The 13,958-nt window shown below is 39.1% G+C and overlaps 1 long non-coding RNA gene across 1 annotated transcript; it reads right to left on the bottom strand.

Moving 5' to 3' along the window:
- Window positions 1-22: 22 nt before the first annotated feature.
- On the bottom strand, window positions 23-6,273 carry LOC120717855. Its single transcript, XR_005692284.1, has 2 exons — window positions 5,946-6,273; window positions 23-552 (listed from the first exon to the last, which is right to left on the bottom strand). It is a non-coding gene; the product is annotated as an uncharacterized LOC120717855 (long non-coding RNA).
- Window positions 6,274-13,958: the final 7,685 nt, after the last annotated feature.

Genomic DNA, 13,958 nt, shown 5'->3' with positions numbered 1-13,958 from the left:
AGGCAAAGACCCTACAATAATATACTGCTTCAAGAATTCTTTATTGGCAAGCCTGGACAATTCTGCAGATTGTAGAGCAATGCTGCCATCTAGTGGAATTCCATCTGCAACTGAAGCAAAATCTTTGTTGATAGTCCCTCCACATTGTAACCGATTTCAAATGGTGCTAGACATGATGGAAACTCTGAACACCAGAGGAAAACGGTCAGCCTTGGTAAGAGGGGGAGAGGGGGGTCTAGTGGTCAGAGAACTGGGATCAAACTGGTGTTTTTTTTCTGATTTGCAGAGCATTAGGATTGGAATATTACATGGAGAAATGTACAAGAAATCTGGAGCTACATCTAAATTTATGACACAAACAATGCAGTAAACTTTCTGTCAACCTAATGAAGAATATGGTTCAGTGACATCATTCCCGAAGTGTGTTCCCACTCAAGAACACCGATTTCAAATGGTGCTAGATGGGATTTTGTACTCTAAGACACCATCTGAAACCAGTTCCCTGGGGAGGATAACTTTGAGAGAATCCATTGTCTGAAGGCATGTCCTCATCTGAAATTAGAAAATAAAATAAAATAAATAACACTGCTGTAACCACTTTGAGCACATCATTTTACAGTTGATTTGTCCAGTGTCTGTGGGAACACAAAATCAAAGCAGAGTTTCTGGCACATTTTGTGTTTGTGAATGAGACGACAATGAAGTTCATCAACATGCTGAATTTTCATTTTAGCAACTGATTTGTTCCAATACTGTCAAAGCACCTCAGCCCACAAGGTAGTAAATTTGATTTGTGTACAAATAAAAATAATACTAATTAAATTTCCCATTAGGCAGATGTTCTTTCCTGAAGTCATAGCCACCTGCCCAATGTAATTAATGATGCCCTTTGAAATGGCAGTAACACTAGTTTCACGAATGACAGCTTTTTGTTTTGACTACATTATGGAGAAAAACTTTTTTTTAAAGGCACTGATCTGTGGCTTTTTCAGAAGGAGAACTCGTGCTGTGGTGCTGAAATTACATAAAAGCATTTTTGATGGACATCCCTTTAACTTTTAGATAATGACTTTGAAACAAAAAATACAACTGTTTTCCTTATTTATGATGAAACTGACTCTTTATGCTAAGTACAGCTTACTGAATATGTGCAATATGTGCTACAGACACATTTGATTTAAGTTCAAAGATTCAAGCTAAAAAGTCGCTACTTTAGAATTAAAACTTTCCAAGTGGAGACAAATTTAAATAAGATCTCCAGACTCAGGAAGATTCAGACACTGAGAGCAACAAAATGATTGATAGACAGAACACTTCAGAATGACACAGCAGCTCAGTATCTTGCATTAGGAGAGCATCAGGTGATCTCGATGTAATAAAGGGCACAGTAGCAGCTTGGCACCAGAAACGAACTCTAACAAAAATTGTCGATGAATCATACTGTGGAAAAATAGATCGCTGCAGCTCCCTGTGGATTTCTTTGTAATGCACAATAGGATACTGTGGCCTCTCCTGGGTCTGCCTCAGGCATCCAGTCCTGCTCTTGGTCCAAGTGGAGTTGACTGTGGTGCAAAATGGGAAAAATAGGTCCTGAAATAGGTAAGTATTCATTAGTAAGAACTCCTGTTGTTCATCCCTATAAGGTATGCAGAGAACATAATGTCCATAGGGAACTCATTTGAGACTTTCTCTGTTGCTGCTCCTGGTTTCTGCTGGAAATACAGCACAACACCAAGACAAATAAAGTGAAAACTCACCACGTTCTATTTGTGGGTCGAGCATGAAAAGGCTGGCATGATCCTGCACTATATCAGCTCACTGCGTTCTGCTGATGGGAAAATGTGACGTAGAAACTAATCCCAAAACCATCATGTGTTTTTCAGGCATAATTTCCCTGTCAGTGAATCTCTAATCCTCCTCACTTGTAGTTTAATGTCTTGTATTCACAAACAAAAGCAGTTGTACTATACTGGCACTTGTAAAAAAAACAATAGGGAATATATGGCGGCAAGTGCTATTATGCAGATATATATGTGTCCAAACAAAATGCAAAGCTATTGGTTTTGACAGGAACTCACGGTATTTACATGAATACAGTACCAGCTTCAGGAGTAACTCAGGCAGACAGTGTAGTCTAAAGGCCGCGACACTCCTTTCATCCGTCTTTGCCCTGTTTATTCTGACTCCTCCCACGCCACAGTACTAGCCCTGAACTCTGTATCTACGTCTGTCCTGATCGCTTGTTCTTTTTACTACAAGCTCTTTTCGCCATCTATTGTGTGTGCAGAAGCTGCTTTCAGCATCGAAGCAGTTTTTTCCCCCCCTGCCAAGTCACCTGACCATCTACGGCTTGTTAAAGGCGCATCACTCCGGTTTGAGTTACGCAACTAGTGGTTTAATTTGAATCACAATATCAAGATGCATGCGATCACCACCTTTACCTTTACAATCATAGGCAAACGGCTTTAAAAAAGGATTACAGGTAACATAACTGTGTCCCAGTGCGTGTGTGTGGATATATCGATACACACACAATCCCAATCTCAGCAGACTGTTAATGTGTCACAGAGAGAGACACTGGGTTGGGCCAAATTAGAGCAGGTGACGTAAAATGAATGCTGAATGCCTACATATGTGTGACACCGTGTGCGTGTGACAGTGGGGGGAGGGGTTGTGTACTTGTGTGCACGTGTAAACAGGGAAGGTGGTTAATCCTCTTACAGATTAGAGGTCCTAATTTATCGGGAGTGAGAGGGGCAAACTCATCGAGGTGATGTGTTTTTGAACCACCCTTAACAATTGGGCTGCTTAAAAAAAACCTACAGAATATTTTGGTTCACAGACGTGAATGTATATATGTGGAGTACACAACACATTGGAGAGCTACTTTAATTTGACTTTAAAGTTGACATTCACTGCTTTTTGATTTACTGCCATTAAAGGAGCTGAGGCAAAAAAAAAGGAAAAAAGAATCACATGATACCTGTCTGGAACTATTAGACCTCAGCTGCTGTTGATTTTTTTTCTGTACAGACAATGTCCTAACAGTTCCAAATATTTGGATCTTATAAAACTTGGATGTCTCCTCCTATGTTGCATCACCTTCACTTCAGAGCAACAAATTGAAAAATGTTTAGAGAGGTTAGAGCCGTAACGCGTTCAGATGAGCCTGACACTTTGTTTATTGGATCTGCTGCACAATGGGTGGGAATAAATGGGAACGCCACAGGCGGAAGACTTGATTTACACTTTATCACGTTGTCCTGGCTCCTACTCTTCTTGTTGGGATGGGAAATATCTGATGTCATGGTGGTAACAAGAGTGGGGTTATGAGTTAAACAAGTAGGGAGAAAAGTATACACAGATTTAAAATATTTTAAACATGGCTGTAAAAACAAATTAGGTTTCACTTTCTGAGAGAGGTGAAACCAGGTTAGTGTTCCCTGCTGATAAGTTATTTTGGACAAAAATACTGAAAAACACAAATAAGCTATGATACTGTTTCACTTTCCTATATTCGTTCAATCGTAAGTATTTACAGTAGTTAAAAACAAAAAATATGGAGGCATTTAATGATGGCAGGTGCCTGTAGACTTGTGGGTTCCAGCTGTTTTTGCCTGTTTCACAGCACATTAGGTACTAGCAGCTAACAATACCTGCAAATGAATGCTGCCTCACACTTATCTATTAATACATCATCATCTGGCAAGGCCAGCAGTGCTCCAAGTTTAAATTTAGCACTGTCATCTCTCGGCTCTGTGCCACCTCCTATTCTGTAATCTGTGTGTAGGAGGGATCTGTTTTAAGAGGCAGTGGGTCGCTCACTGTTTTCTCTGAAGGCTTATGTGGGCTACAGGTGATGCTGGCCCCCTGCTGTAAACACATCCGTCAATGGATTCGCACGGCCTCTCTCGTCTTTGAAAAGCACCTCTTTGCCGCATCCATTTTTGGACCAGCCGAATCAGCTGAATTGCATTTGCTCCGGCTCTAAAAGAGGGATTGTTTTGTAGTAGTTTTTGGTAACCTCTCTGTTGTGAAATTTCTCCACGAAGTCTGAATAAAACTGGGTTGCAGGCTTCTGTTTGTTTGACTTGAGAGCCATCGCCTCCCCCCAAAAGAATGGCAAAATAACTATTGAGGTCACGTTTCCTTGTCTGTGAAAGTGGGTCGCTTCTGCTGGTCAGCCTTTTAAGACGTGGTAAACATTACGACTACACGGGGCCTGATTCTCACACCAGAGAAGAATATTCGAATGACCTCTGGCAGCCTTTAAAACCTAATTCAGAATATATTACTTGATTCATATTTTCAAGATAATGCAAATGAGCCTTTGTGATGTTTTGCTGTGAGGCCACCCCGACCCTCCTTTGGTGATCAGATTGTGTTTTCTCCCGTAACCTCTACCTCAGTTTTAAACCGACCATAATGACATTCCCTAGGGAGTCAAGTTTCTATTCAGTACACATAATTAAAGTTCAAAAGGTCCCCTCCCCTTCTTTGTCTTCCTCTCGCTTTCCATTTCCCTGTCAGTGGTTTCGCAACTCATGAGGTTACTGCTGATTCACCCATTGAGTGAACAAATCCACTTGACAGGATGGTGTTTGCTCTGCCTGTGTGTCTCATTTTCACCTGGTCTCTGAGAGGCAACGAAGCACCTTATCTTCTGTCCCTTTGACAGGTTAGCAGTAGGAGGGACCACACCTTCCTTCACTGAGGTCATAAGGAAGGTAGGAGAGACCAGCCGCCTCAGTGCCAACAGCAACAACGCTGTTATCACATCAAGCGTGTCAGTGTCCTATTGTGCTCTGGCAGGGGTACATTACAAGCTCTAGTAAAGTGTGACAAATCTGCTAAATGGCTCCAATTTACAGTAACAGTGAAGATTGCAAAACTATGACTAGCAGCTTAAGGCTGTGAGTAATTTATTTAAGTTTTATAATCCGGTTATCTTTGACCATGCCACCAATATAGCGTAGGGTTTAGTAGGCCCCAGAGATAGAGGAAAAACACCGAGTGGTCATTCGAGAGGAAAAATACCTGTGTGTCAACATCTCTGCACAGCAAATAATATTGCCAGCTATTATTACTCAATAGCACCCCCTATGTTTTGGACATACAGCTTGTTTTTGAAAGATCAAGTGCACACTCCCAGGTTACTATTAAGGACCTCCTGGGATCTCTGTGACGCAGCAAATGTTGCTTGATACCTAACCCACAAATCAAGCTGCGTCACCATTGTGTTGCTTACTAAACGCTCAAGTTTTTATTTCCTCTCAAATCCCACAAATAAGAGCACAACACGTATATGTACGCTAGTCTTTATTCAAAACTGCACTTTAATGATGACAACACAATGAAAAATGAGGCCACTGGCTGTTTAATGATCGTGCCAATACGAACTGCGTAACATCGTCCTCTCCCACAACAGGATTACGCACTATCCATCTCTTGCGCAGCATCCTATTCCGAGCTCTTCCTTGACACGCCATCCCTGTCGACACCACGCTTTGTTTACATCCTCATTTTAACGTTAAAAACAGTCACAAGTCAAGTTTCGGAATGAGCTCAACTACGCTGTTATGCCTTCGCAGCACGTTCAACCATCGCAGCGGAAATTCCCACTGGATTTCAAGTGGCTTGTCGGAGTTCGCGCTGACGCAGTTTAATTTACCTGTTGTCATATCGATGATGAAGCACCGTGATTTTACAAAAGTGTTTAAAACCGCTTTTTGCCATCAAGCCTCCGCGCCCTAGCCTATAAGACTGTGAAAGCAGGACTTTTATTTTCTTTCGTCATTCTTTACACTCTCACGATAGCACCCCTGGGCTTTTATTCTTACCTTTTCATCCAGCAATCCAGTGGTTATGAATTACATAGTGGTATTCTCTACGCAACATACGCAGTATTATGTCGCTTTGGCCATGTAATAGCATAAATAACTTACGTGTTTATCCCAAGCCTGTCTTCCTCCCGTGGCGAAGGAGTGTCACTCACTTCCCGGCCGGTGGCACTCAGACCCGGTCCTCGCTGAACTATCAGTCCATCTGATTCAGGTTTCGACGTTACTGTCGCCATTATCAATCTCAGAGCGCGCGTTATCACAGTGTATTCCCCTAACGATTTTCCATAGCGCAAGACGAGAACCCCGCCCCTGACACTCCCCCGGTTACTGATTGGCCAAGCGGCTGGAGACTCTTTCCTCATCGCCAGAATCACATGTGGCTGACGCATGTTTACAAACATCGGTGAAATCACATGGTAATGGTCGCCGTTTTACCGTAAACTACCTCCCACTGACGCAGATACCAGATGTCGTGACGAGAGGCTGTTACGAAAAAAATGAAAACAGCAAGTAGAATATATAAAGGATATTTATCATGTTAGATATAAAGAGTAGAAATCGCTGGTACACTTTACCTTTGAGGGGTGGGGCGCATTTCTGTATAAATTATATAGCTTTTCAAAAATTGTTTTCTTCTGCCCTACTCCCGCTAATGTCGCACGAAAGTGGACTTGGGTTATACTTTATCAGGCAATAATTGCTTAAATTTTAAATGGCTAAAAAGATATGAACCATGATCATTTTAAGTAATATATTTCATAGCTGCTACACACAGACGAAGTTATATTAACATCCACATCAAATTATATAGAATGCTTAATTTAATGGCCTTGTGTTTTGAAGTACTCTCTTAATAAGACTAAAGCCACCCCTCCCACCCCTTTTTTCTTCTTCGTAAAGGGACCTCCTAAAATGTTTTGTAACACAACTGATCCTGCAGTAAGTTGTAAGGTTACAAGAAAAAAAACAAAAAAAAACAATCGTCTACATTGCAATGAGCATTGTGTCACAATAGATGGCACCATATTCATGAAATAGTGACTTGGTACCGTGAGGTTATTTTTAATGGGTGCATTATACTATATCAGAAGTGAAATTTTAGACATTCACTATACATCTTTTGTGAGTAACAGATGACTTCTATCCTATAAACATGCTATATTTTTTTATACCAAGATTCGGGCAAGGAGCTGCTCTAATGGTAAAAACAAAACCATAGACTGTGTGATTCTGTATCTGCCTTTGGAGCTACTGCAGTTTGTATAGTTAGGTTATTATCAGACCGAAGAAGACATTCATTCTAATTTAGGCGGTAAACGTCACAAATCCCGTAGCAACCATTACTCTGACGTGATTCACTGCTTCACTTCACTGCACTTTACGGTAATTGTTATGTCATGTAGCTTATGTTTTGGTGGGATATTTATGGCAGCTGAGACTAGTTATTAAAGTAATTAAAGATCCCACTCTTACACAGACAAACAAAGCCATCCTGGTATGTATGTTTAAAGTGGTAGCTGTTTGATTAGACTCGGTTATTTTGATTTTTATTACACCTTCCGAATTATGTTCTTGTTTTTGAGAAAAAGTGAAAAATATTATTCATTTGTAAGAGAACAAATCTGTTTTAGTCTCATTAGTGTTACCAGGGCAGCTATGTGGTTTAAATACAACCTCTCTAAGTTTGATATAAGTTCTTGTTTAAGAGCAGCATGATAATTGACTGAAGGACAAATTCCCAGTAGATGGAGACACAGCTATCATCTGAAAGGCTAGCACAGTGGTATCAAACTGATTTCAGTTTTGATCTGTTGTAGATGGGAACACTGAAGCTATTGTCCAATAACCTAAAAAATAAATAGTTTTGCTTTCTTTAAATGCTCAGAAGATTAAGTACAATCTGAAAACATTCGCATTTAATTCATTCATTCTATCCGTAGCAGCCTGGGGTTTCTTTAGAAAAATAAGTTCCCTTTTTAGCTTTATGACCTAAAGTCATTACAGAGATGCTCATCAGTGTAACCACTATGGTCTACAGAACATCGCTGATGTGTTTGTCAGTAAGAAGTGAGTAAAACTGTGGTGATGATTCAGACTCCTGCTCAACATATAGTTTGCAGTTCTTACAGTAACTCTATTGATGTCACTATTCTTACCAACTTGCAACACAAAATACGTACACACCTACAAACTTATATATTCCTTCTTTGCAATTATTGCACATTTTCTTCTATATAGTGGAACAGGTTGAACACTTTGGCCCACCAAAGGGACTACTGGTCCTGGTTTCTCATCCCCTGTTAGGTCATCCACAGAGTGGAAAATATAGGTTGGTTTTGCACATTGTGTTATGTTTATAGGACAACTGTCACATTAAATTACAAAGACATCATCACAAACTAATTTATTGTAGCTTCTTTGAATCTAAACTAAATTAAACTAAATCAAACAGGATATAAACTTTGGGTTTGACTGCGAGCTAGAATGAGAGATTTTAAGTAAATGTAAAAGCACTGACATTTAACATGTTTTGATATGTGCAATGATGGACTGATGTGGTCTTCTTTAGAGTCATTGCTGATCTGCTGCCAGCCAACACTCCACTAACCTTTCCACCCTCACGGCTTTACAGCAGCAGCACAGACAATGGAGGAGTGAAGCCCGGCAGGCTGGGTAAGTGAACCATTACAGTAGGCATGTAAGGGCTGTCAGCATGTAACAACAAGGGCTGATAAAGGTCACATCAGAATGACAGCAGTGGTTAATTTGCTGTGGCTGCACATTAAAACACATATGAAGTCAGGCTTTTCACACATGCAAGCCCGCTCTCCAGTGTATCTGGACACTGTCAGGTCACTTGTTAACTAAAGCTACATTTAAACTTTTAGTAAACCGAACTAAAAATAAGAAAGCACTGAAACATCAACTAAAATGTAGTGTATTTGCAAAACTAACTCAAATGAAATGAGAATATATCAGAAATACATTAAAAAAAGCTTATGAGCTAGACTATCGGTGGATTTTCTCTCATCTGAGATACCAAGTATACCATCTTCAGGGTACCACAGACCAAGAAACGAGCAGAAGGTAACATGTCATGTCTAGCGTTTTGTTAAATTCGTCACAAAAAACATACAGTGTCTTTTAAGAGTGTTTATTATCTATTTGAACATAACAATCTTTTTTGAATATCTTTGGAAGTAATTAACATGATGAGGAAAGAAAACAATGGAAGGTCCTAGAATAAAGGTAGTTAACTATTTAATTTTATATAAGGGAAATTCTAGATTCTATATGTGCATTACAGTTGAATCAAAAACACTTCACAATAATGATTGCTATTTATCTTTTTTGCAAAGACTTGAATATATCGTTATCAACGCAAATATGCATTTTATAATAAAGATTATACGTGTAGCAAACTACAGCATTACATTTATGCAAATATTCAAGCTCCATTGTAGCAGACAAAGTTGAGTCTGTCTGCACAGTCCCAGCTGACCAAGTGCTGCTCATCCAGTGAGAGGGCCCCACAGCGGTGAGTCCAGGTGGGACACTGAGGCATCTCGTTTTGGTTCTTGGCCTGGTGATCAGCAAGGATACGATCCACCCAAAGCCAGCTGCCAGCTAGGTAGCGGAGGCTGGTCCACATGTTGTTGATTTCGGCTGTTCTGCTTGTCGCCATGACTTGAATCAGATCAGAATATGAGCGCAAGCTGAACAGTTCCATGCCCTTTATACGACAGTGCTCGAGTGCTTCCTCCCACGTCTTGTTTTCTTTCACCAGGACCAGGTGGCTCTGAAAGCAGAAGAAGATGAATTTGTCCTCACAATTCTTTTTACGCCAGCCAGCTTGGTTTTCTACAACACATCTGTTATTAGGATCTATAGGGTCCTGTGGATCCCAGTTGAAGAAAGATGCATTTGTCCCCCCTGACCACTTCCAGTTATCACTGTCATCCTGGTAGAGACCAATCCAGGTATCTGTTTGTACCCGTGGCAAGGAGGAAATGTAATTGATGAATAATTCCTCTTCATACTGGTTACTGATTGATGACAGATCAGTATATTTCTCTCTGCAGTATTTTCTGGCGTCAGACCAAGTCATTCGTTCTTTGACATAATAATTATTACCAAAGTAGGTGCAGAGGGTCGTCTTGAAGAGACCCATAAGAATAAGCAATCTGAGAGTGCTTATCTTCATGTTGAGTGGATGTTAGTTTCTTACTGTGGAATGACTTAACTCTGTTGGGGACTTTAAGCATTTGAAGGAGCAGCAAGCATCCAATCAGAGTTCATTTTAGCCTTGTATGAAAATGCACAGGTGTACTGAAATTAATTGATGGCATTCACAAATAAGGCTGCATGGAAAGTATTAACTAATGATTATAAGGGGTTTGACTTTGATTGAAATTTTCCCAGTCATCTGTGCTACTCATTCAGGACTGATAATAGAAAAAAATTGGTATCATTCTGCTCTCTCTGTGGGAAATTATGGCATTAATTAGTTGCTCAGAAGTTTTTGTTTGTTTGTTTGTTTTTTAATACGCAGATTTTGGTTCTCGGATTCGAATGTGGTGTTGATACTAGCCCGTCAACCAGGGTTAACTTCTCAGCATTAAGCTGTTTTGCAGACATCAGGTTTCTAAAACTCTGTTGGCCTTCCCTTAACTTTTCAGAAAACATAAACGTGTTAGATAAATTAAAAAAAACATTCAATTTTAACAGAAAAAAACTGGTGAGACTGAAAATGATTGAAAATAGTGTGTTTTGTGTTGCCCTCCGTGTAATTCACATGCAAACTCAGGACTATTAATCCATGCAGTCTGCTAATGAAATGTTTTGAATTTTTCATTTGTGCTTTTAACTATGAAAATTTACACTACAGCATTTAGTCATGCAGGCTGCTTTCTGCACTGCCTTAGTCAAAATATTGATTTGCATTTCATTAGGTAGCATGACTGAGAACCCTGCATAATGTAATCACAGGACCACTGTTAAACTCCTTTCATTGCCTTTATTTTGAAGAATTTGATCAATATGGAATAACTAGAATTCTTTTTCTTCTTCTTAATAACAGGAAGAAAAAGAAGAATTTTAGTTATTCCATTTTTGTCAAATACTATTGTATTGACTGCGATAACATTAGGGATAAAATATGTTTTTGGCAATTTATTATAGATGGAAGTAAATGTGTAAGCATACTGCAAGGTTAACACTGGACTTTTTTTTGCACAAAAACTCCATATAAAGATTCAGCTAAGTAATAGGTGGATTAATTAAAATAAAAATTGAACTTTTTCCTATGCAGATGGAAAGTACAGAAAAATGTTGAATATGTTAAAAAAACATCAGCAGTGCATTAATGCAACCATAAAAACAGAAAAAGTCTGTCTGATGTCAGTCAGTCAGTCTGAAGCAATTAAACTATGACCAGTGTTCAGTTAAAGGGGTTTTGTTGTTTTCTAGGCTAAAGTCTAAAGCACTAAAGCAACTATGTCATTTTTATGTCAAATTTATATAACATGAATAGCCTGGCAACATTTTTTTATACCTCAGTGATACTAAAGGTCCAGGCAACTTACAGTCAGTCAGGTGACCACGAACTCCTCTATATATGAAAGTCTTCTAGATTAAATGTGAGACCATTACACAACAATGTGCAAGACTGTTAAAAGTCCTAGAGAAAAGGTAAAGTGTTATTGTTGCAAAAGGTGGTTCTACAAGTTGTTGAATCTTGAGGTGTACTTAGTTTTTCATGCACTACTTTTGAAATTTGACTTTTTTTTAAATTAAATGAAAAACTACATAGTATAATATGGCACATGTTTTTTGTTTTGTTTTTTAATATCCGAGGTTGTGATTTTAAAGCTCAGTGCACGCCGAGCCAAGCTCATGCTGAACGGATAGTATTTCCAGCTATCTGTGTTACCCATTAAGATCAAATAATGAGAAGACATCAAGTAATGAGTCTGAAATTGTGTATTTTTCTGCCTTTGTACATAAAATTTCAATAGTCACTGATTTTCTTTTGTCTTAATATACTGAATGCGAATGTGACGATACAGATAGAAATATGTACTTATCTCTCAGATACCATTTTCCTCAATCTGGTCTCATCTGGGATTGAACTGATTTGGGGGCATTTTCTATCAAGCTTAAAAATTGTGTTACTTTTACATGAATTGGTCAGAGAGTCCAGTTGAAAATTATACAAGCATTAAAATATTAAATGAGCTAGTGTTAGTGGAACTGTCCTGTCACTTTACTGCACATTTAAAGTCATCAGTTTTTGTGGTGGAGTGTTCAATAACTTTAAAGAATACAGAGAAGTAGTTTATTTTACTTGTTTGTTTAAGGTCTTAAATGTGTGGCTCCAGACCCACATGCAACTTATTTGCCTTTCTCATGTGTCTTCCTGTGACTTTGACAAAATGAGTATGAAAATTTTTGCTGAAGTTTAATTTTGTACTATCAGCATTTAATTGAGTCTGTAGCATAAATACAGATAGGATTCAAAGTGGCCAGAGCTTTATTACGGATCTTTTTCAAAGTAGCCCTAGATATACTTATAGAAATAATCTTCCTCCATTCCCAGTTCCTCTAATTTGTTGGTAATAAAAAAAAAAGTAAATACTAAGCAAGCAATTGTGGTAAGGCAACATAACAGGAGAAGATATACTTTATTTATCCCAAAATCTGGAATGTCTTTTGTTACAACACATAAACAAACAAAAAAAAGTTCAAAACAACAAACAACTATCGGCGTATATTTCATGGAATTTAGTAAGTATTGAAACTGACTTTGATGACTATTTTTGTCATCACAATTTACATGCACATTACATTTTAGAACAACATAATCCATTTATGTTTGTAAAGCCATAGATATATCTATATGAGCTGATATGTGATTTCGTAGTATAGATTATATGTATATCACACTGCACTGACACAGTTGATCCTACAACAGATGGAAAGGTTTACAGTAGCAGATAAAGTTCAGCCTGTCTGCACAGTCCCAGCTGTCCAAACGCTGCTCGCTCAGTGAGAAGGCTGCACAACGGTGAGTCCAGGTGGGACACTGAGTCAGCTCCTGTGGGATTCTAGACTGCTGGTCGTCAATGGCCCTATCCACCCACAGCCAGGTGCCAGCTAAGTAGCGCAGGCTGATCCACACATGGTCAATCTCCGCTGCCTTGCTTGTTTGCAGGACTTGATCCAGTGCTGTCTTAGAAAGTAAACTGACCAGTTCCATGTTCTGGCTGCGACAGTGATAGAGTGCTTCCTCCCACGTTTTGTTTTCTTTCACCAACACCATGTTGTTCTGAAAACAGAAGAAGCCGAATTTGTTCTCACAGTTCTTTTTAAGCCAGCCAGCTTGACTGAATACAACACATTTTGTGTTTGCAGCTGCATCATGCCCTTTTGTCCAGTTGAAGAAAGATGCATTTGTTCCTCCTGACCACTTCCAAGTGTCATGGTCATCACTGTAGAGGCCAATCCAACTGTCTTGTTGAACTGATGCATCATCGTTTTCCTCTGAATCTGAATGAACAAGTGAAAAAAGTTGAAGCAGTGCATCTTCTTCTTCCTGATTGTTGATTGAAGACAGATCAGTGTAGTGCTCTCTGCAATATGTTCTGGCGTCTGACCAAGTCATTTTTATGCTGACATAATGATTGTGCCCAGGGAGGATACCATGGGCCAATTTGAACAGAACTGTAAGAATGAGGAATCTGAGAGCACTTATCTTCATCTTGAGTGTACAAGAGAGTTCCCTTCTGTGGAATGACCTTGTCCTATCAGGGGTTTTAAGGAACTTGAAGGAGCAGCAAGCATCCAATTACAATGCATTGTAGGCTGTTATGAAAATACACAGGTGTACTAATTGAGGGCAGTTACAAATAAGGGTATTACGTAAAAACTACGTAATATAGTTATGTAATATATACATATATGTATATATGTACATACGTTTTAAGTAATGATTTTATGGATTGTGGCAATATTTTGTGTTATCAACTTACACCCTGGATAAGAACATTGGGTATTAACTCTAAAGGAGGGGCATGTTTGTGCCCTTCGTTGTGGGAAGTTGAATCCGTATCTGGT

The sequence above is a fragment of the Simochromis diagramma genome, unplaced genomic scaffold (assembly GCF_900408965.1).
Source record: "Simochromis diagramma unplaced genomic scaffold, fSimDia1.1 OVJJ01000320.1, whole genome shotgun sequence".
Lineage (NCBI taxonomy): Eukaryota > Metazoa > Chordata > Actinopteri > Cichliformes > Cichlidae > Simochromis > Simochromis diagramma.
Note: the sequence above shows the minus strand (reverse complement) of the source record. Positions and strands in the feature narration are given on the sequence as shown.